The sequence below is a fragment of the Hipposideros armiger genome, unplaced genomic scaffold (genome assembly GCF_001890085.2).
Source record: "Hipposideros armiger isolate ML-2016 unplaced genomic scaffold, ASM189008v1 scaffold_99, whole genome shotgun sequence".
Lineage (NCBI taxonomy): Eukaryota > Metazoa > Chordata > Mammalia > Chiroptera > Hipposideridae > Hipposideros > Hipposideros armiger.
Window position 1 is genome coordinate 692,064 of NW_017731449.1, and position 24,322 is coordinate 716,385.

The window sequence follows — 24,322 nt, forward strand, 5'->3', positions numbered from 1 at the left end:
TAAATTTATTTTAGTGGTATCTTCTATGTTTTTGATGTGTTCTTTTTCACTCAGTACTGTTTCTAAGATCTTTCCATGTTGCTATGTTTACATTTTGTTTCTCCTTTGTAACTGCTACATAGCTTTCCACTCTACACATTCACCATGTTTTTCTTTCCTATCTGTTAACTCCAGTGCTGGAACTCTGCTCCAGCTCTGCTTTTACCAACAGTGTGGTTGGTACATGGTGCTGAGTGAGAACTTCTCTAGGATATATTCCCAGGAGTGGTGTTCCTGGGTTATAGGGTATATGCATGCTTCACTAACCAAAGGCTTCCAGGTTGCTCTCCAGAAGGGATGAACCGGTTTAAACTTGCACCAGCCATGCACAAGAAAAAGTTCCAAACTGCCCCACCTCGACAATACGTGGCATTAGTCACCTTTTTCTTTCCTTCATTAAGCCTTCATAACAAGTCATACTCTTATAGAAGTATAGGTAGACTCTCATGAAAAAAATCAAATGTATCCAAGATTTAAAATCACAACACATAAAGAAAGTAGTATATGCATTCCAGTGTGTGCGCAGGAGATAGCGAGCACCCAGGGAAAAAAATTCTTTTAAAGCTTCCTGGCTCCAGGCAGCCGGAGTGCAAATGGTTCTGGGCAGCACTGTCTGGCCTCAGGCCTTAGACACAGTGTGAGGTCCTCCTGCCTCCTCCTGCAGCCCAGAGGACGGGGACAGCACCAGCTCCTAGGGCCACCAAGCCCGGGCTAGGAAGAACTCTCCAGGCTGGGGTGGCTTCACCTGGCCCTTCAAAGGGCAGTGACCACAGTATCCCAAGTTCCTTAGGCTTCAGGGCCAGCGAAGGGCACCCTCAGAAGCTCTTGGCTTAGTCTGCCTTTTTTAAGGAAGATCTCTCGTGAAATGACCCACACGGGTGATTTTGTCTGGATGGAGAGGCACGGTGTTTCCAGGGGCGGAAGGCAGTGTCCAACCCACCCCCTGTCACACCCTGTAGAAGGAGCCCCCTGGTCAAACCCCCACCGATGTACAGAAGAGCTTGTCCTCTGGGTGCTCAGCGTTTTCACTGCAGAGGAAGGGCCGCTCAGGACGCAGTGGCCAGAGGAAGCGGACGTGGATCGCATCTCCGCTGAGCCCACGGGGAACCCCCACGCCAGAAGACCTGCTCTACCGGGAGTGCGCGGACGCCTGGAGGCTCGTGTTCACCTTCGCCAGCGGGTTCATGTACTCCTTCCGCAGCGCCTGCCTCCCGAAGTCCTTCCTTCAGTATCAGGATCTGGCCCACGAGCCAGCGAGGAGTGACCACGTCTGGAAGAGCTTGGGCTTGAAGCGGATCTGCAGATGAGTCCTCTGGCCGTCCCAGGGCTTCCATCTTTCTCGGGGCTGCAGACCTTCACCCACAGAATATGGTACAGGAGCCAGCGATGGGCTTGTCCGGCAGAAGGTTATCCACCTTTGCCGTTTGGCGTATAGGGAACAATATCGCGTGAGTAAAAGCCTCCTACAGGTTGGGAAGACGAGCACACCATTGAGGCAGCTTGGGCTAGCCTAGTTGACATGCAGACTGGATGCACACACAGGTGGGGAGATGCAGCCTTTCCCCTGAACCCTCCCCAACAACGGCCCATGTGTTTCCTTATAACATGAACATGGCTTCGTTTCGTGCAATACTTATTTGTGTACTTACTCCCAGTGAGCACCGTATGGGTTGTAAATGATGTCTTTGGTCCTCACCTTTGTATTCTCTACAAAGCTTTGTAGGAAGACCCTCAGGAAATGTTTTCTAAAATGAATCGTCTGAATTTCTGGAAGATACTGCCTGCCAGGAAGAGGCCATTGGCTGGGAAAGGGTGGGTTGGAGCTAGGCATAGAAAGCCACAGGTGATCCTTTTCTATCTTCATGGGGTGATTCATTCTGTCTTCCATTTTCTGGGCTATTTCCCCACTTCCTCACTCTCACTTTCACCAGCGGTACCTACTTACGTTAGGATAAATGAACTATATGAAACTGCTCTGGTAAAGCCAGGTTTTTGAAAATATAAGAATTTTTTCCTAACTTGACAACTGGAAATTATGCCAGGCTACTGACTTGTCCTTTCAGGTAACCTCCGGGCTGGGCTTGGGAGGGGTAGTTCCTAGAGATAGCAAACACTTTTCTCTCAGCCAGGGACACAGGTCCCAACCCTGCTGGGCAGAGTGGATGATGTGTTTCATAATGCATGAGTGTTTATTTAACAAACAGCAACTCTTCTAATTAAACTGTTGTTGACTATATGGGCAGTGTAATCTTTCCCTCAAGGCTGGGCACTCACTGGTTTTTCTAAGATGCTGACCCCTCACAAATGCTTAGGCCTTTAGGGCGGTACATGCTGTGGGAGATGTTAAGAGTGTGCTGTTCCGTGTGGCCACCTCTGTTGAATCAGTCAGCATCTGAAGTCCAGGCTATAGTGTAGACTTGGATTCCCCACCCTGAATTTCTCTACACCAGGGGTCGGCAAACTGTGGCTCGTGAGTCACATGAGGCTCTTTGGGTACGTACATGTGGCTCTGAAGTAAAATTGAAAATGAAAATAAACTATCATAGTTTCATTTATAAAATTCTTAAAGAATATTATTCACATAATGGGGATTTCATTTGTTTTATGGCTCTCGAATAATTTTTAAATTGTTTTGAGGGACAGGATTGGCTCTTCTGTTTCAAAAGTTTGCCGACCCCTGCTCTATACCAAAGCTCTTGGAATGCAGGCAGATCTGGAGAACCTTATACTGGAAGGTGGGGCAAAAGAGGGTTCCAGGTGAACTCCTGGAAGATACTCCCTACAACTTCTGGGCATGAGGAGTGATTCTTACAACTCTCATCCCATCATTTCCTGAACTACTCTGAAATATAATTGTATTTAGGTTTCAGGACTTCATGTAATAAAGCTGAGTCCCTAGAGAGTAAACACATTTCAGAATTACGCTTTCTCGGGATGCTTTTTCTCATGGTGGTAATTATATTAGTCAGTATAGACTTGATTATACTGCAGTAACAAATGAATATTTCACTGGTTTTTCTGATAATCATATTATACCGTTGGCTCAGTATAAGCCTCATCTGGGCTTCTCTAGCCAAAGGAGGCATATAAGTTAAAAAAACAAAACAAAACCCAAAACAAAGCAGGAGTAGTAGGTTGTGGTAGATTGTAGTTTTATCAAAGGTGTTCACAATAATACATTATTTCCTGTCCCATACACTCTTCTGTGATGTGTTCTTGATGACAATCAAGAGATAGAATGTTTCTTTCCACCCTTTGAACCTGGACAGGCCACATGATGACTTTGACAAATAGCATATGGTGGTTTAATGCGGAGGCAGTTCTGGGAGTAGCTGTTAACTGGCCTGGCAGCTTCTAGTTTCTGACTTGGAAGCCAGTTAAGAAGTGTGACTACCAAGAGGACCACCATGCTGTGAGAAGCCCAAGTTTTGAGGAGAGGCCTTGGTGAATGAGATGCAACGTGGAGATAGAGAGACACCAGGTATGTGAGTGCAGAAGCCACCTTGGATGTCCTGCCCAATTGAGACTTCATCTAACCCCAGTTCCAGCTGCAACAGACTGCAGCCACATGAGAGACACCAAGATTGATCCAAGCTGATCCCAGCCAACCACAGAACTAGGAGAAATAGCACATTGTTTAAGCCATTACATTTTGAACTAGCTTTTTTATGAAGCGATAAATAACCAAGATAGAATTTGGTACCAGAGGCAAACTCTTGAGATTCTTAAAAGTCATTTTGTTTGAAAAGTGTTAGAAGATATAACCTTATGATCCTAAGGAGTCATTTTTCTAGTTGAGAGATTCTATAAGGCGTCACTTTACTTAACAAAGAATTAAGTTAACAAATGTCTTGGGTTATGCCTTTGAGCCAAATGTTATCCTAAGGCCACATTTTATAGGAAGGGTCTTGAATTTTATCTATGCCACGAGCCTATTTTTTATTTTGAGAAACATTTGCTGGTAGAAAGACCAGGGATGAAAAATACTTCTGTTTTCAAATACTTTAAATCCTGACTTGCCTATATTTCCTCTACATTCTGTTTGAAAATTGAAGAAGTCCTTCTTTAGCTCATCTCTGTTTGTTCCTTATCATAAAGAGATAAAAGAAACTAGTTAGCACTTTGATCATCTATCTGGAAATTTCTTTGGCCAGTTGCATCAGTTTGTTGGATATATTTTCAATTTTAATGTTACTGCAGGTGACGGTTTTGCTAAACTTCCTGCCACTTCATAATGCTTGCCATCTTTCCTCCAGCCTCCAATGACAATTTTCTTACTGTCCTTCCAGCTTCCACTGACACACTTGTGGAGGCCCTTCAATCTCTGCTTCTTGCCTGGTCCGGAGACCAATGATGATATCTTTAGGCTTTTGTTTTGGCAACACCCCACTTAAATCAATTTCTGTTCTGATTATCTATTGTGGCAAAACAAACTGCTTCAAAACTGAGTGAATTAAAACAACAGGCTCTTTCTATTATGTATCACAGTTCTATGGGTTGACTTTGGTGGGCTTGCTGGTGTCTTGATCAGCTGGGACATAAGGTATCTCATTCACATACATGGCTGGCAGTTGATGAGAGAACTCAGCTGGCGAGAACCTATATGTGACCTCTGCATGTGATCTAGGCTTCTCACAACATGGTGGCTAGGTTCCAAGAGGAGGTATCATAAGAACGAACATTCTCAGAAAGTGAGGTAGGAACTCCAAGATTTCTTATGATCTAGCTTCAGAAGTCACTCAGTGTCACTTTCACCATATTCTGTTGATCAAAAGCAAGTCACAGGGCCAGCCCGTATTCCAGGTGAGGAGACTATTGAAAGGCATAAATACCTGAAGTCATGGTTCGCTGGGGTCCATCTTTGGAGACCAGCTACTTAGGTCACTAGAGACCTGATGGAAATAGCTTTGAGGGAAATGTGGTGAATGTGAATCGCACTAGGTCGGCTTGTTGGTTGGCAGGTTGACCTTATTCTGAAGTTTAGGTGACGAGAATGAGTGGTGAGTGAGCCTGTGTGTACATCCATCCTCTAAGAAGTAACGGTATCCAATTAGCAATGGACGGGCTTGCTGGCCATTAAGCACCAATAACCTTCTGTCTCTTACCATGCTTTGTCCCCAATGGCAGAGAGCAATTTTTTAATGAGACCTATTGAGATGTTCTGACAGATCTTTTCTATTCCTTTCATGTCTGGCCTGTCCACCTCCATGTAAATGCCTTATACAGAAATACAACCTAGGATTTTGAGATGGGTATGTAAGAGTGAAAGAGAACTAGAATGATATTCTTTTTTTTTTTTTTAACCTTCCCCTCAGTGTTCTCAATGCCAGCAGGGCTTGTTTTAAAGGCAGAGTAGGGATGGCTTAGAAACCTATGGCAGAGGATCGGGGGAGTGAGGCCGAGGGGGAGTTTGGAGGGGGCGGCCGAGCTGGAGGATGTTTCCTTTCTGTGCAAGTGGCTGTTGCCTTTGAGGCAGCACCAGTAATATTTCATGTCTTCCATGGTGTCTCCTACCTTTAAATGTCAGTCTCTGCAGCCGCCTTATCTCCTGTAGCACATTTCAATTAGGTATTCCAAATCACACTCTTTTCTTCCAGGACAAATATGCCAGAGGTGATATTTACTGTTAAAGCAGCATTTTAAATGCTTGGTGGTGGTGGTGGGGGGGACAGGCCTAGTGAATAGCAGTTTGTTCCTTATAATAATAATAATAATAAAGCATCATAATAATGGAGAGAAGAGGCGAATTCTGGGTTTGATGCCAGTAACTGGATGATTTAAGAGGACATCTTTTGTCTCCACCCTCTTGTGTCCCCCTCCTCTCATTCCTGCCTCAGTGTGAAGGTTATAAATCTTGGCTCTGTCAAGAGCAGCCTCCCACATCTCCTTCACTTGCGGTTCATTGAATGCCTCTTAGAATGGTTTCTATCTTGAGACAACTGCGCTCCTACCTCATCCACTACCTGTTCCTTCTTTTGTGTTGAGGAATGTTTGCATAAAATCAGAGTCACTGTTTCTCTAGTGTTTTACCAGCCACCGTTGCTTACTCCCCACCTGTGGGATGTTTTCAGCTCTCAGTGGAACACCACCAACCCCACACCCATGGTTGAGAAACTTAAGTATTACATGTTTCCTTCTTAGAATCAACTCTCAAGTCACTTTGCCTGGTATTGAAGGCCCTTCAGTCTGGTGTGCATGTCTCTGCTCACCTCTTGCTGATCCTCATATCCTCTTGCTCACTGGGCTGGTGTCTTCATTACTTCCCTAGTAGATTTTGCACACTCCTGCATCCGAACCACAGTGCTTAGCACGTGGTGGTGGTGGGCGTGGTGTCGGCAACTCAGTCAGCATTCTCCCCAGTATTGAGAATCCTTCTGCTGGACGTCTTCTCATATATCCGATGTCTGCCTGTATGTAAGAGATGAGATTAGGTCCCGTTTCCTCCATTAAGCATTCTCTGACCTCCTTAGCACTCAGTGCTGCCCCCTTTCTGAATTTTTAAAGTGCTCCTCATCATCACGGCTCATTTGGCACTTGGCATGTACTATCTAATGCTATTTTGAATGTCCATATGCTGTCTACCAAGTAGGCTGTAAGCACCTTACAGGCAGTGATAGTTTTGCACCCGGCTCATTTCTTATTCCCTCTGAGTCTAAGATAGTTCCTGGAATGTAGAAGGAGCTCAGTTAATAGCCATTGATTAAGTGGACCGATCAAGAAGTAAGTGAAAGCCACGATCCTCAGAAGCCTGCCTTTTGGTGCCAGGCAGCTAGTTTGGAAATGACAAACTCGGCTAAAACAAGGCCTTTCATTTTACTCTTTCTCCTATAAACATAGCTCTAATACTTGGATTTCTCAGAAATGAAGGCTCTTTCTCCAGCCTGGTGCCTGAAACTGATGGTTCAGGTCAAGAGCTTCCCCAGTGTGAGCAGATTTTGAAAGCACCTGGGGTTTTCTACCCAGTGCTTTGACTCTCAAGGTATCTTGATCATTAGAGTGAAGGAGATTAGAACATCAGCCTGTGATCTCAAGTTCGTGTCCATAGCAGACTAGAGTAGAATCTCATACAAATTTCAAATTTGTCTCGTGTCATTTGCTAGTCAGTTAATCTCTTATACTTCAATCTCCCCATCTACAGAATGGATTTAATAATGTCTATCCACCTTATGGGGTTGCTATGAGGCAGCAGTGTGATAATAAATGTAAAAGTACTTTAGATTTTATAAAACACTGTATGAATGTCAGGAATCATCTAAGGCAGCATCGTGTGACCACTAGCTAATATTTGCTGGCTCTGCAAATATAGACCAGCTCTGCATTTCTATAGACCAGCTGAGGGATTGGGGTATTGCCTGATTCAGTATGGCCTGAACACTGATCTGCAGGTAGATGAAAGCTAGACAAAGGGTGATAACCCAGCATTTACATCGGAAATTTCAGCAGTGCCAATTAGGTCAGTGAGATCGGAGGCTAAGTGTGTGGCAAACGTTTGACCTTTGGGCATGCCTTCAACACCTCAGATTTCAGCGGATTCTGCCCCTTGAACATTTCAGAACACCCTCATTTTGCTCCCTCCACTCACTGAATAGTTTTGCCTCTATGAAGACTTTCCTGTTTCTTGGTTGATCAGTTGTATCCAACTTCCTGATCACACCCGTCCCTCCAGAGTTATCCTGGGAGCCTGTGCTAAGCCTGCTTCCTTCCAAAGGACACTGACTGATGTCACACTGCTGCTGGCTTTGGAGGCCACATGGGGCAAGGACAAGCAGTGACCTTAGGTTCAGGGAGTCTGCCATCCTCAGCTCTGTTTTCCTGTAAATGTCTCTGTTGGTGAAAGGAAGTGGATGCAGAAAATAACTGCTGTGGAAGCAGAACCACCTCTGACAAAAACGTTTTTGAGCCTTTTTCCCCCCGGTCCTTTTACTTCAAGTTTCCCACGTAGCATCAGCAGCTGAGTAAGGGAAAGCTAAGAGGTTTAAGTGTGCTGGTGCTTGCTTCCTGGGCCCGACTAATAAACCAAAGAATTCCAAGCATGCCATGCAGAGTGAGACAGACTAGCCAGAAAGTACTGGGTTATGGAGAGCACTGACTGGAAAGCCAGATTCTACCCAAAGTGCGAGCTGACAGCAAAGTGACAAAGTGATGAAGTGGCAAGCTCCCCAGGCTTCCTCCCTCACCCCACCTTCCTTCCTTCCCCCGCTTCGCTTCTCTTTTCCTCCCATTTTACTGAGCACTTCTGAGATGGCTGCACACCAGTGACTCCAGCCTCTGACAGATGCTGCCCTCTGCTGGGTAGAAAGTGTCACTCTGAGTGGGAGGTGCTGAGCTATGTACCAGGAAACCAACTTTAATATAGACCAAGTCCAGTCTCTGGCTAGTGTGTGATTTGCCTTGTCGGGGAGGGGGCAGAAAGATTCAGAAAGCCCCCTGTACCCAACTATTTTCTGAGCTGTCTTCGTTTGTCACAGGTCTTTAGAATCCAACTGTTAGGGATTCATTTCTTTGGATCCTTCGAGTTCCCTGTTCCAGAGGAACATTCCTGGGGGAGGTGACTCCTGGCCAGACATGTGATTTTTGAGGTTCTTCACCATGGGTGACCCTTACACACTGTTGGTGACTGGATTAGCTAGACACAATCCTTTGTCAAGAAAAGGAGACAGAGGGAAGTTGAGCCTTAAGGGGGCTGTAGCAGCATTGGCCTAGAAGTGGTCTCTTGGCTCAGAAGAAGCCATCATAGAATGGGGTTTCTGAGTGCATAGGAAGGTATGTGATAAGCTGGGTTTTGTTCTCAGCTTTCCCCATAGCTGGTCATGCTGGTAGACTGTGCCCAATGGGCTTCAGAAGGGATAGGAACGAGAAGACTCCTGTCTCCAGCATAATTATGGAGCGATCCTGGTGCATCTCTGGACCATTGGCTTAGAGTACAGCCCACCCAACAGGGGCTATGACCTCTCTGACCATACAGTGATTCTACTTGAGGGATTTGCTTTCCTTCCATGAGCTCCTGCCAAGACTCTTGGTTAGAGCTAATGGGGCTCCCCCAGCCAGTGAGTGTCTCCTAGCGATGTGCATAAACAGTGCCAAGCAGGAAGCAGGTTTCCTGTTCCTAATTGGCTTGTTAACCTCTTATTGAGTGGAGTTTAAATGGCTTTATTATAAATAATAATAATAATAATAGTAAGCAGGCATTATTAGTAATAGTAGAAAACTTATGATGTCAGCTCTGACCACCCCTTCCCATTTTAACACTGCCACCTTGGAGCCTCTTTTGCTCATGGTGCCCAGGGATGGGTGGTGAGTGACACCAGGACCAATAACTGGGAAGATGGCAGACTTTGTCTTTGTCACCTGCAGCTTTCCAATTCTGAACCCTTTTCCACTTTTATAGTCTTCCCTCTCCTCTCATCCCTTTCATTCAGGGTTCTCAAGCTCTCGTCCTATCAGAGAAGACAGAACTACACACTTCCCCCTCTCTCTCTCTCTCTCTCTTAATTTTAGTTAGGATTGAAAGCCATGGAGTAGGAGTGGACCCCTGCTGTGCTTACCATGTTGTGAGAGATAGTCAGGCAAACAATGTGTAACTTACAATTTGACTAAGTGATTTACTTTGTGATTTTTGGAAGCTGCCCAGTAGCTGAGCCCCGCTTCTGTGCTTAAGATGTTCACCAATGTGAGACTGAAAGGGAGACGGGACACTTATTCAGTTACTGAAACCCCAAAGCCTAGTTTTTCTTTCTCAGCCTCAGAGAACCATGTGAGCCGGTCAGAGGACAGGAGGAAGAACTCCCTTTGGTGATGGCAGGGGTGGGAACAGCAGCCCACCTGACACCCAGTGGTGGCAGCGCCAGCAGCGGGACCCCATCAGGCTGTTCCTGGGACACCATCCTTGCTGTTGCAGCAGCCTCCTGGCATTTTTGCTCATCTTCCACTTAGGGTTCTCAAACTCTTTCATCAAATCCGTTGTTGTTGTTTTTTTCACTTCACCCAGTAAATGATGCTGAGCCAATGATGGTTTTAGAACAGTACAATGACACATCACAGACTATTTTAAAGACTACTGACCACGGCCTGGAGCATGGATTGGAGGACGAGGAACTCGAGATAGGGAGGCTAATGAGGACGCAGTTCTGTCTGAGCAAGTGAAGATAGAGATGAGAGGAGAGAGGAAGAAATCTTTAGGAGGTAAACTTGACCAACGTCTGATGATTGGAGGCCTGATTCTCTCTTTGAACTTAGAAGATAAAGATGAATTTTCGGTTTTATGCACAGTGTTCGTTGCCTTTCAGGGATAAGTATCCATTTTGTTGGCAAGGTATATACTCACAAATGGGCGGGGAAACAAGAGAAAAGGGGCTTGAATAGGATCGTGCCTAGAGTACAGCTTGGCTATGATCTTCTCAAGCATCTTTCAATGCTTTTCAATTCAACCAACATTGAGCATTTACTAGACGTTAGACATTGATAGTTATTTAAGAATATCATTGCTTTTGACTCTGGTGTTGAAAAGGGGTAGCAGTGCAGACAGAAACATCGCCCATGATCTCACACAAACACACACAATTACGCAACACAAGTGCGTGCCCATGTTGAACTTGAGATTTTCTCGAGGGCCCAAATGAACCCACGTGGAGTCGGTACTGGGACAGGGTATACTGTCTAGGTTCCTGGCTGCTTTTACAAACCTTCTCTCTTCTTTCCCCTCCCTTACCAATAACTCACCGAGTTACCAGCTCGCAAACACTGTGTGTTGAAGGGCTTGCAGTTAAATATTCTTTATGATCAATGAATATATACACTGCCAAACCTTTGCACTGGCTCCTTGCAGTGTCCTTCTTGGGAGGTTGCCACCACTGTCTCCTCCACTCTTTGAAAAAGGCTCCGGGTAGATCGAAAGCACCGGCTGTTTACATCTCTAGCTCCTGCCTGCTTTTTTCAAGGCTCTTTGTTCAAGTGTCAGTACTGGTTTGTAAAACATGAACCAAGTTGGGGGGAAAAAGTAATTACAGTTCACATCTGGTGTTTCTACTGACATGATGTGGAGCTGCCTGACTGCACTGCTTTCCTGTCGCTTCTCTCCTTCTGTCTTTTTAGTTCCAGGCTGACTCCCCCCCGCTCCCACCCCCCACCCCATTGCTTACTGTTCTATGTGTCAGAAAACCACACGCATGAAAGGTAGCCGGCTGTCTTGTGGCCACTTGGCAGCCCAGTCTGAAGAGCCTGTCTACCTTTAATGTGTCAAGGGCCAGGACCCTGGATGGCTGCACAGGGAACTGTCTGGTGTGTTCAGTTTCTAGAGCCCATGATGGGCTGTCGTCTGAATCTAGACCTGAAACCGAACCTTCCCTTGGATTAGATCCACCTAGGAGCTTCACAGGGTTATTTTAGATTGTGGAGACTTCTAATTGCGCTGGAGGGCGTGTTTGCTGTTTGGGTGCTCTCTTACTTTCTTTCTACCTTTAATAATGGAATCTATCAGGACCTGGTTACAGAAACATTAACACCCATACCCTAGGGTCAGTTTTCTTATGCTCACAATTCCACTGTTGTGGGTGAGGGTCGTCTGGAGTAGTGGTCGTCTAACTTTGGAGTTCCAAAATAATGTTTTGGAATTAATCATGTTGACCAACATGGCATTGTCAACTAAGGATCATTAAAAAGAAAATTTTCATCAACTCCTGTTGCTACTATATTATACAAGAAAGAGACATATTAACTCCAAAATGTAGGAAAGACATCCTTTCAGTATAAAGGGCAGTTCTTTATAACAAATAAATATAGGTTTATTTTAAAAGCATGATTGTGTTTGATAGGAAGCATGCTATGTCTTGAAATAGTAGAAATGGTGCATTTGGCTTCCCAGGCCTGTTGGAGGCCAGCGAGGGAACGTCTTTTCCTGTGTGCCTTCTGTAACTTTTGGTGCAGTGCTAGGTGTCCTGTAGCCCAGCCTGTTCATCTCCCTTCCTGAGTGCGCCTCCATTCCTTCAGCCTAAGGTGCTTAGTAACTGCTTGCCATGAATTATTGTCTGCAGTTTGCCATTATTTTATGTTTACTCATTGAACACAAGCTTATTGATTTGAACTTTTACACACACACACACACACACACACACAGTCTTTATTTTTTAAACATACAAAACACTTCATTATTTTTTTTTATTTCCTTATTGGCAAAAAGTCATGATTTATCCTTTTGATGATTGCTAAGATCATTGTCAGCGTGATCACTGATAAAATGTTATTTACTAAACAATAATGACTCATGCTTTCATTAATAGAATTAATGTTATTGATGGCATGCGATGTTTGTAGGAAAAGAGAAACAGGTGTGACAGATATTTGGCAAGTTCTGCGTGGGGCATAGCAAGTTTGAAATTATAGCAGAACTCCCAGAGAACGTCACATCCGGAGTTTTCTTTTCTCCTAACTGTATTTTACATTTTTGCCATCTGAGGTTATGCTTTTTCTTTTTTGTTTCTCCCTAGTTCAGTGATGAACACATAGTAGGTTGTGAATAAATGCTTGTTGGTGGCTATAGGAACTGTATAGAAGGAAGTTGGTGAAAATTTCTAGGAAACATGGCAATTGAGAATTGGTGATCAATGAGTGATTATGGGACAGCAATATAACAGACACATGGCAGGGTTGGGGGAATGCAGTTGAGGGTTTTCAAGAGTGAATGTGAAATGGGAGATGAAAAATGATTACCAGAACAGTGCACCTTTTTCAAAAAGTCCGTTATGTAGGTCGCTAATAACTGGGGATTCAGAAAATCGTTGTATGGTTTAAATGGGATAAAATTTTTGGCTAGAACACTTCACCTCTGGGGATTCTAAGAAGTCCATTTTTTTTTCATTCATTCAACAAATATTTATTGAACACTTACTATGTGCTAGGACTATCCTAGGTACAGGGAATATAGCAGTGGATAAAACAAAGCTTCCTGCCCTCAGGAGCTCCTATTCTAACAGAGAGTGATAGGCAATCAACAAAATAAATAAATATACCATATTCTAGTTGATGATGAGCACTCTGAAGAAAAAGAAAACACAAAACAGAGATAGGACAGACTGGGTGGTGGTGGCAATTTCAGGCTTAAGTGGGATGAAGAAGAAGACGAGCAGCACTGGTGCAGACTAGCTTTCCAGGGACCAAAGCAAGATGTACAGGAAGCAAGAGGCCTCAAGTTCTCTGAGTGCAATCCGACTCTGCATCCCAATTAACAGCGACAGCCTGCTGCTTTAAAATAGGCAATAAAGTGAAAGGAAAGCAAACGCTTGATAGTTGACCTGACATTCACTGTTGCAAGATTGGGAATGTACAATAAATGTCACCGATGGAGCAATATTCATGAAGCAAAAATGTCAGTTTTCAATTTGGCATAAGGACGGTTTGACATGTATTAGTCGCGCACAGAATATTATCATAATTAATACATTAATAATGCAGCTGTCCTTTCTCTCCCCATTCCAAATGAAAAAGAGGGAAATGGAGAGAGTCAGGTGAAAGAGCAGCTCTTGCCCTGATCAGACCTTTCCTGCTAGCATTTGTCCCCTCCTTTGCCCCTGCCGTCTCTGGGGCACTGCCTTCTGATTGGTATCAGCCCAGGTTTATTCATCTCAATTCTTCCCTCATGTTCCCCTGAATAGCATCACAGTCCTTGTCTGCTAAGGCCTTCTTCTTAATTTTCAACAGTACTTTCCAAAATATTTCCCAAGATACCCATGTTTACTGTGGAAATGCCACATAAACAAAATCAAGATTATAAACATCTCCCATAAGCATACCATTCAGAGAAAACAACTAACTGATATTTTGGTGTTTTTTTCTTCAGTCTTTTTTTTTTCTAATTATATATGTTTGCAAATATGGGATTCTATATATAGTTTGGCGATCAATTTAATACATAGTAAATATTTTTTCATGTTAGTAAATGACTTTCTACAATCTCCAATGTCTGCATGCTATTTCATTATAGCACGATACAATTAACGAATCCCCTCTTATTGTCATGTAAGTTGTTTCTTTATTTTTGATATTATAAACAATGTTGTGATAAGCATATACGTAGCCAAATCTTGTACATGTCTTATACTGTCTGTGATGATTTATTTTGGACAAATTCTTAGATGTGGAGATGATGGGAGGGTTAGTTATCATTGCCACAATAATGCTGCAAAACAAATACAACCTCGATGGCATAAACATAAGCGTTATTGTTCACGTGACTGGGGTCAGCTGGGGGTCTGCTGCTGGCTCAGCTGACCTTGGCTGGACCTGCTCTCTGCCTGGGCACTGATTGGCTGGCTGTCTGCCAATCTAGGCTAGCTGGGGCTGGGGTGCCTGGGGAACGCTACTATTTCTTGTTCACCAGCAGGCTGGTCCAAGTGTGTTCTCATATCATTGGTGGAGACATGGCAAGCTCATTTTACTCATACTTTTCAAGTCCCTGCTTGTATCACATTTATTAACATCATAAAGTAAGCCATATGACGGAGCCCAGCATCAAAGGTCAGGGCATTCTGCCCTATGCACAGTTGGAGGGTACAGTCACCGATTCAGGGAGGGTAAAAAAAGTAGGGTCAGACTTGCAATCTCCCCCGTTGAGTAAAAAGGGATCCATCTTTATTTTTAAGGCTCGTTGTAGGTGCTTCCAGGTTGCTCTGCAGGAAGCCTGGACCACCCTCACTAATGGTGTAAGACACTTCCCAGTTTTCCATTTCTCTTTACCCTTGCTGATTCTGGGAGTGATTTATGACTTTTCATCTTGGCTGTTTTGATGGGCAGTTTTACCTGTTCCTCTGGGCTGCTCGGTTCACTTTGCGGCAATTCTTTCCCTGCAGAGCGCCCCCAAAGCTGTTCTACTCATCCTCTTCACGTGGCTCCTTGTGCCCGCTTTACCTTGTACCTGTGCCAACCAACTCTCAGCTCCCTGGAATATTCAGCGATCCATAAAAGCCTTTCCCCCAACCTTTCTGAGTCAGTGGGCTTTTACTACATGTGTTTGAACTCTACCACTTACACCAACAGTAGGGCACTTGTTAGTCTGCATTACTCCCAGGATCTCTGAATTTTTTAGGGACAGAAAAGAGCTAAAAATTCAATCATGTTCTTTATACACTATTATTCCAAGGAAATAGCTATTAATATGAGTATGGGTGTGAATGAAGACATGGATGTAGATAAAAATTTGCCTGGAGAAAAGGCTGGAAGGAATTAACCACTGTTAATATTTTAGTATATCTCTGTGTAGAGTAATTATGGGTGAATTAAAAACAAAACAACAACAACAACAAAAACCCTTTAACACTGTGTATGGTAACTGAGAGTCAAAGTAAATGACTTACTTCCTACCCTACAGATAAATTATAGCAAAACCAGGACTGCAGCCCAGTTACGCTGATGCTGGTTTCATGATCCTGCGAGACCATGCCACACAGGACCTCTGGGGCCCAGCTGTCTTTTGTTTGATTGTTTCCTAGCAGCATTGGAGGTTTGGTTTGGTTTTTCAACAGCAATTTGCTTTTTTTAGGGTTCATAGGGAAATTAAGAATGTTTAAAAAAAAAAAAGATTGAGTTGTCTAAGCCAGCTATGTGAATGTAATGTGCATATAAAATCTTAGTGCATCAATTATCATGGCTTCAAAATTCGACAAATGACTCAGGTAAATAGTGGCTTTTATCTGTTAAACCACATTAAGGCTCCCAAGCGGATGCATCCTGAGTTCTGGGCACATAATTCATCACAGCTATCGCATGGATTCTATGTAATTACATTAATTACTTAGTAGATGCAAAGGTAAACTCTGCACATTTAGAACAGAATCACAGTAGGTTTATAGGGACATCTAAGTTGGTTAGATTGATTACATTTCTTGCTGTGAGACAATGGACGGTGGGTAACTATGGCGAGTGTTCCTCCCTTGGAGCTCACCTGCACTAGCGTGAGTGTGAACAACTGGGGATTGGTTAGCAGCCCAGGGCATGGGCCTGTGTCCATGAAAACGATGGGTTGGTCTGCTGGGAGATGAGTCTTTGATTTGTTTCCTGTTGGCCCTTTCTTTGTCTTATTTCCCTTTCATCCAAGCTCAGTTTCTAGGATAGCCAAAAAAAAAAAACCAAAAAAAAAAAAAACCAAAAAACTTTAGTTATTCCTCTGGAGAGCAGGGATTGGCTCCAATATTACTGTGGTCATGAGGGAGAGAGAGGCATACTCTGAAGAGCCCTTGACCTGAAGAACACCAAAGAGATGTAGGTATCTTGGGTGTATTGTTCTCAGCCAAAGTCAGAGGTGAAATGGAGGCATTTGGGGCCTGCAAACATGCTGCTGTTGCTGAAGTGGCGCCTTTTACCCACTTAGAGCTTTCTGTAAGCCTCCTGGGATCACAGAGGATAGAGTCGCTCAGAAATGGAAACAAGCCGGTAGGGATAAAGAGGCGGGGATCTGCAGCTGCTTCACAAGCAAGAAGAAGAGGAGTCCAAGCCCCTCAAAAAGGGGCATCTGTAGCTTGTCTTTCCCGGTGCTTCTATGGTGTGTGTTTTCCTTTGTTCGCTTAGAGAAAGGCTGTCCTGGATGCTGAGTGTTTGCAAGTGCAGGGGGAACAGCCAGACTGTTATAGAATTCAGACAGAGATGTCAGTGGGGGTCTTGGTATCCTGTGCCTAGATCAACTTTAAGGACTCATGCTTGTTTATACTAGGATTCAAGGATAATACAATTGTCACAATTAGCCCACAATCCCACATGTATCCAGACGCATGCTCTCTCGACATGCTGTGTGCACTTGGGCTCCATCCACTAGTGTGACTTACTTCAGAGTCGCTTGGGGGTGCCCGGTAGTTGTTGGCTGCTGCTTGATGGCGAAGCTCTCAGGTAGAGCCAGTTTAAATGAGCACGTCCCTAGAAAATAAATAGATTTTGATAAAAGTGTTTTAGTTAATACCTTTCTTAGGGTGAAATACAGCCTTCTCCACTTTACTTCTCTAGACAAGGAAATCACTAGTCCCATCCCCATCCTGTGTTCAAACTCCGATTTAACTGCTAGGGATGGTTGAAGACCACAGTGAGATCCACATGGCTGTTTCAGTATGTGATGAATACACTTGGAGAGATGGTGGTGATGGGAGGCTGGGTAAAAAAGGAGGTGATAGAGCCAAAGGACAAGGAGATGAACTGGAGGCACATCGCAGTATGAGGAGAAGCCCAGTGGAAGGGCACCTTCTCACCCGGCTTAAGGTCAACACGGTGGCCCCACAGTGTCCAGGATGGGGTCTCTGCTCCATTATCTCAATTCTCTAGAAGACAATGCTGATGAGACAAATGTAGGGGCATGGACGCTCATCTAGACTGTTTAATTTTATTAAGTCTCATAGCCACAGTTTGCACCTTAACCTACAGCTTTGGCTGGAAAATAACTAGCATTGGGCTCCAGAGGAATTGTGATTGACAGCAGTGCACATTTGCCAAAACGTTCTTCAAAGTCATCCCCGTTTCATACTTAACCTCTCTGCTTGTTTTTGCTTCTGAAAAATTGCAGCAATACTAGAAAAAATAGTATCTATCTCATAGGCTTGTTGGGAAGATTAGATGAGTTAATGGTAAGAAAACATTGAAAACCATGCCTGGGGTATTGTACGTGGTCTTTGAATGCTAATTATTGTTGCCATTAAATTCATTTACTGCCATGCCCATGTTAGACTGGAAGCTGCCTTTTATATGAGAGTCTTTAATATTTCCCTCTACTTTCTGGGTTGCTCCTGCCCCATAGAAGGGTCAATGAACCATTGGTACCATGCAGCCCATGATGAGTGTTGGGAGGTGGGGAGACCTTGGCAACTGCTGAAATGCACCCACACCAGTCTGCTCACCCTGAGTGCTGTCTCAGCCTGACTTCAGGAGCTGCCAGTCTCTTCAAGCACAGTTTTCATGACTAGCCTCAACTTACCCCTCTCCCACGGCTGCTCAGCACTCACCCTCAGTTGACTGCATGCTCATTTGTAGTTGTAGACTCACTCCTCCTCCCTGACACGTTCTTCAGTTGGCTCCTGAGGGACAATCTCCATCTCCAGCTCAACTAGGAGCTCCTGCCAGGGGAGGAACTACCTCCTGTGTCCTTCCCCTCCTCTCTCCCTCACCATTGGCACCCAGTTCGGTGTTCTGCACACATGGGCACTTATTCCCACAGGTCAGGGTCTAGTCACCCTTGGACTGCCCTTCCCACCCAGCCCAGAGGTGTGATTATGGGAAATGGATGTGGAAATGAATCTCAACAGTGAGTGGCCTTCTGTCCAAGTCCTTCCATGAATCCCAACCATGCCCTATGCTGGCAGGTCTGATCACTGCACAGAAAAAAGTAGAAGCCCTGCCTTGGTTCCAGGCCAGGGCTGAGGGTCTTGAAGGGCTGTTTCATTCCTCTTGGGTTAGAGTCACCTGATTGTATATTGGAGTACTTACATTCTTAGTCCTTGGAAAGAGAGAGAAAGTTCTGCTCATCTTGTTTTATCATGACACCCTCTGTCACATTCTCCTTTATAAACACAACAATACCGGCTGACATTTATAAAACATCTATATGCCAGTAGATGTCTTATATTAATTTTTCATTTGATCTTATAGATTAGGTATTTCACTCATTTTTAGTGTTATAGAAACTGAGACTTAGAGAGCTACTTGACCAAGATTACAAACGTACTGTGTGACATCAACCATTGATCTAATACTAACTGGGTCTAGCTGGCCTTGCTCATAACTTATTTTCTGTAGGTTTACAGAAATACTCTTGTATGTATTCTCAGATGTCTTCTTCTTTTTTTTTTTCCTGCTTGAGCATATATTTTCTTCTCTGGAGATGGGACACTTTTACTGACGTTTCTTCCTCTGCTCTCTGATATTGCAATGATTTTGTTGTGCACATGTAAATTCTGTGAGAATATACAATTGGCTAGATCGCGCACCCCACATGGTAGCTTGCTGGAAGCCTGGTTACTCTAGGGCAGGAGGAACTGAATAGAAAGAGCAGGAATCAACTTCAAAGATGCAAAGCATTCATGCTCTGCTCACATCCAACTCACTCCATCCTAAGACCAGCCCTGGGAGGGCTGAAAACTTCTCAGCACTAGCAAATCTTCATTCAGGTTTGTTTGAACCTTTCTTTGATCCAATATCTGTTCTGCATAAGGTGCTTATTAATTTCCACAGCATCTTGCTTAATATTCTTATGTCCTTTATCTGTTAGGCTAGAGTATAGAAAACAAGTGTCACTCCCCTGGCAGTGAGAGCCGGCTGGCATGGCCTCTCATATCTACAGAGCTTGTGAGAGGCACCTCAGGATTTAGGAGATCTGGAGTTGAGGGAGTCTGTGAGATCTCGAGCAGCTGTCAGTCAGCTTGCGCTGCACTTTTAAAAGCACATCTGCAGTTTTATGGAATGCTTTTCTCTCCATCACAGCCTCGTCCCCAGTACTGCTTAGGTCACTGCCCTGAGAAACAGCCATGCTGAGCCTTCCTTATCATCAGGCAGCATCTCTTTTCAAACTTTTATTGTCAGGAGAATAATGCATACATGTGATACAATACATGATCTAGGAAACTCTATATGCATGTTTGTTAAATAAACATATAAAAATGAATTCAATGCAAAAGTCTCATTTACCCCAGACACTCAGCTCTGTTCTGTAGAGGTAACAGCCATCATCCGCTTCACTTAGTTCCTTCTAGAAAGTTACTAAGTCTACAGAGACATACGTGCATGTGTGCACCCCACCCTATTTTCTCCTTCACAGTGGGATTAGCTGGAAATGTTGCTGAAATTCCAATGCTGATCCTCCTGCAGGCACCCTGTGGTTCTGATCACGGCCTCTGGGTTACACACATCTACACAGGGAAGCCACCTTCTTTCTTGCCACCTCTGGGGCCCACTCAGGGTCATCTAATAGGCTCTTCAAAGCCTGGGAGATGAGTTCCCAAAGAGGTCTAGAGCCATAGTATTCTCAGGAAGATGGCAAACCAGAATGTGGAGTTAAGGGTTATTCTTCCTGAAGTTCACCAAGATTTTAATTGAGTTGGGGGACAGGAGAAGGGAAAACTATGGATGATTATTGCCTTCTCTTTACACCTCTTTTTCTTTTAATAATGATCGTATACTTATAATGACCAATTTATTTATAGTGAAAAAAATCCCAATGTACTTCAAAAAGGAGTATTAATCCGCACAGTGGTGTAAGTCAGTCTGCAGAAACTAGACATGAACTAGCCTTGGTTCTGGATGTCTCAGCAGTGAATTAGCATAGTGCCTTGAAAACTCTCCTGCACTGTGATGCTCATGGTTGAGTAACAGGATCTCCCAGGGTGCTTTTAAAGTTGCACGTGACTGCCATTCCCCTACTTACCTCCCTTGCTGCAAAGCACTGCTCTAGGGCAGTGGTTCCCGTGCGATGGGTTTTCGGGTTCTCTGGGGCTGGGAGATTACTGCAGTTGGACTGTGGACCCTTCCCAACAGGGCACATGGTCTGCCCCAGGTAATACAGTAACCGTTCATTAAACATCTACTATGCCAGGTACGGCTCTCAGAACTTCCATGCATTTCTTCATTCAATTCAGTAACCCAGTGAAGCTGATAGCATTTTAATCCTCTTATGGACGAGGATACCGAGACACAGAGGGGTGAAGTCAGTTATCTAGGGTCTCTCTACTATTAGAAGGTGAGGTCATAGTTAAAATCTATGCTGTCTGACTCCAGAGCCATCCCTCCTAATCACTAAACCACATTACCTCTCAGAGAAGCACCATATCTCACGTATGTGAGCTGTCAGTTTGTGTGTTGTTTGTATTTTTTTTCTCAGATATTTGTAGATGCTGTTTGTAGATACAACAGTGATACTGAGTTTACATCAGCTTTTTGTCATCAGCATTTTCTCTGTGAGCTGGTCTAAAAGGTGGCTTCTTTCCTGTGGTGATCCTCAGTCTTTAGGTGTTCTAGCAAGGCTGTGGGTCCAAAGGCTGGAAGTCACTTCTCTAGAGGAAGGAGGTGGGAAACAAATACACACCATTCCTGCTTTTTCTTGATCAGCTTCCCTCTGGCTCTGCTGATCTTTCTCGTTCTCCACCAGGGTCAATAGCATGTACTCTAATTCTTTATGACATGGACAGGCGTTGGTGAGATGACTTGATAAGCACTGCTTTGGGAGTCATCGAGTAAAATACCAAAATATTTCCGCAGCACAACCTCCTTATCCCTGGAGACATTCATTAGAGGAAGTTTGTGTATTTCATCTTCTGTATGAGAAGCCGAGCAGAGCTTCAATCGGGAGGACCATGTTCTAGAGTCAACTCATGTGCAATCTGTGTTACTTTCAGCAAATCTTTCTACCTCTGGACCTCAGCTTCTTCCTCAGTGAAATGGCTTGCCTATTTGGGAGAGTGATTGTGGAATTAAGTGCGATGACAATTCTTTGTAACTTTTTTTAGCGTGATCATTTATGTATTCTAAAGAATGTTGGATGCCTACTCCACAACAGGCACAGCTCAGAGATTCTAGCAGTGAGCAAAACAGACAAAGGCCCAGTCTTCATGGGGCTGACATCCTGTTTGGGTGAAGGCAGACAAAAGAAAAGAATATATTATCAGGTGGTGATAAGTGCTATGAAGACAAATAAGACAGGGTAAAGGAATAGGGAGGGAGACAATTAATTCAGGTAGAAGTTCAAGAAAGGCCTCATTGTTGAAGCTGTATTTGAGCTCATTCCTGAGGATGTCAGAGGATATGGGGAAATGGGGTCAGGCAGGGGAAACCGCCCGTGCAAAGGCCCTGAGGTGGGCCTTTCTTGCTTGGAGGCACAGAAAGGGGCCTGAGTGACTGGGACAGACAGAGGAAGGCTGAGAGTGGAGATGAGGTCAGAGCTCTAAAGGGACCAGATAACAGAGGGTGGGTCTGGGGATGAGATGGAGCCACAGAAGGATTTGAGTGGAGAGTGGTATGCTCTGATTTATACTATAAAAGGCTAATCGCCCTCACTGTATGTGGAGAATAGACACTTAGGGAACAAGGGAGTGAGGATGGAGGCTGGTTAGGAAACTATTGTCATAATCCAGGTGACTAGCTTGGACCATGGTATTTATGGTGGAAGAGGTGGGAGAAGAGGCCTGGTTCTGGGTATATTTTAAGATAAAGGTGACAAGATTTGTTGAGAGAGAAGGCAAGGTTGACACTAAGCATGTTGTCAAGGTTTTTGGTGTGAGCACTTGGAATGATGAGTTATCATTTCCTGAGACAGAAGCAGGTTTGGGGGAAGGTTGAAATTAGGGCTTCAGCTTTGAACTTGTTGAGTTTCAGTGTCTATGAGATACCCAAGTGGAGACATGAAACAGGTGGTTGTAAGTGTAAGACATGAGTTTACGGGAAAGTCCGTGTTGGAGATAGGAACAGAGAGATTTGAGTGTAGTGAACACACTGAAGTCTGATCCAGAGGAAGGAGGGAACCTCTTGTTTACAGCAGGAGTTGGCAGATGGTGGCTGGAGTTTTGTTTCTTTTTGTAAGTAAAGTTTTATTGGAACAGAGCCATTTGCATTCCTTTATCTAATGTTGATGGCTGCTTTTGAGCTACAACTGCAGAGTTCAATAGTTGTGACAAAGACTTAGGGCTTGCCAAACCAACAAAATTTACTCTCTGGCTTTTTACAGACAAGGTTTGTCGACCTGGTTAGAGATCAGGAAGATGAGGTGGGGTCCAGCAAAGGCAACAGAAAAGGAATAGCCGGAGAGGAGGGAGGGACCCTGTGAGTTCTGTGCTATAGGCCACATAGTACAAGAGTTTCAATCAACTGCATTAGAATGTGTGACTGGTCAAGCCACTTCACCTGTGAGGACAGTAGTAGCACAGAATTGTTGTGAAGATTAAATGCAATGATACAGGTAATAAAACACTTATAGCTGTGCCTGGTATACAGCAAGTGCTCATTACCTGTTCTTATAGCACCCGTTTCTGCTGGCTTAGCATGCAGTCCTCAGCCTAGGTTCCGTACAGGAGACAAGATTCAGGGCGTTTGAGGACTGCCCCCACTCAGCTCCTTGACCTGTGCTCAGGGCCCCAAGGAAGCAGGCGGAAGGTGAGCCAGGGCCCCCCGCCCCGACTCTGTACACCCTGTCCCCAAGGGGACCTCGAAGGAGAGCTCTAATCCTCCAGCATCTGCTTTCATCTTTGACAAACAGTCTTTACTGAAAGCTGTTGAGCAAATGGCAAATGGCAAATCCGTCTTTGTGAGATGACTAATGTCAACACACTTCATGTATCGGGATTTGATAGGCTCCCGCGGAGCTGACACTGGCTACCAGTGCTGGCTTGGGGAATGACACCACACACCCTAGGGCTGGAGAAGGCTCTTGAGATCGCACCTCGGCCCAGGACATTTTCTCCAAGGAAGAGCCGTAGAGGAGAAGTCTGAAGAGGGCGTGAGGCCCGTTGGGGCTCCTCCAAAGATCCTGGCTCCCAGTCTTGGCGCCAGAAAGGAATACCTCGCATCCATTTACGGGTTTGGCATTCAGCGCGCCAACTTCATCCTGGTCCCTGGTGGGTAAAAAGTCACAGGAGCCCACAGGAGTGTTTGTTCTTTTGGGAGGAAAGGTCATGAAAGAGAATTTGGCCTTTTCTACTCACTTTTTCTTGCATCTGTTATTGGTCCCCTTTTTTCTCTTATTGCTTATGTCCCTGGTTAGCGTCTAAAGCAGTGGTTCTCAAAGTGTGACCTGTGGGCCAGCAGTGTCAATCTCACCTGGAAACTTGTTAGAGATGCATATCTCGGTGCCATTGCAACCAATGGAATCAGCAGCTTTTGGGACCTTGGCAAGTTAGTTAACCTCTCTGAAATGTGGTGTGCCCCTGTGGATTATGGGAATAACAATAGCACAGGGCTGTTGTGAAGATGGAATGAGATGAGCAATTCCCTGGTTAAACAAGTCCTCCAGGCGATTCTGATCATGTTAAAGTTTGAGAACCACGCCTCTAAAGATTCTTCTACTCTAAAAGATTACCATTTTTGGACAATGAGAAGTTCCTGCTAAGATAATTTTTCAGGTTTTATTCCTTTACACACCTCAAACTATTTTTAATCTGAGCTAATCTGCCAGTCATCTTTCCAAAATGAATGCTTTCCCATTTTCTTAAAAATCTTATTGGTTATCCATCATCATTTAGCCTTTTTAAAAAAGACTCAGGGCATAATCATGAATATAATCATTGCTGTGTTGGGTGTAGGGCTTTTGGCATCATACTTCTTTGTATTCTTTTTTTTT

General features: G+C 44.3%; 1 protein-coding gene across 27 annotated transcripts in view; it reads left to right on the forward strand.

The window, feature by feature from the left end:
* Window positions 1-24,322, forward strand: part of NRXN3 (neurexin 3) — a 1,587,373-nt gene that overhangs the window by 363,734 nt on the left and 1,199,317 nt on the right. The window lies entirely within an intron of this gene.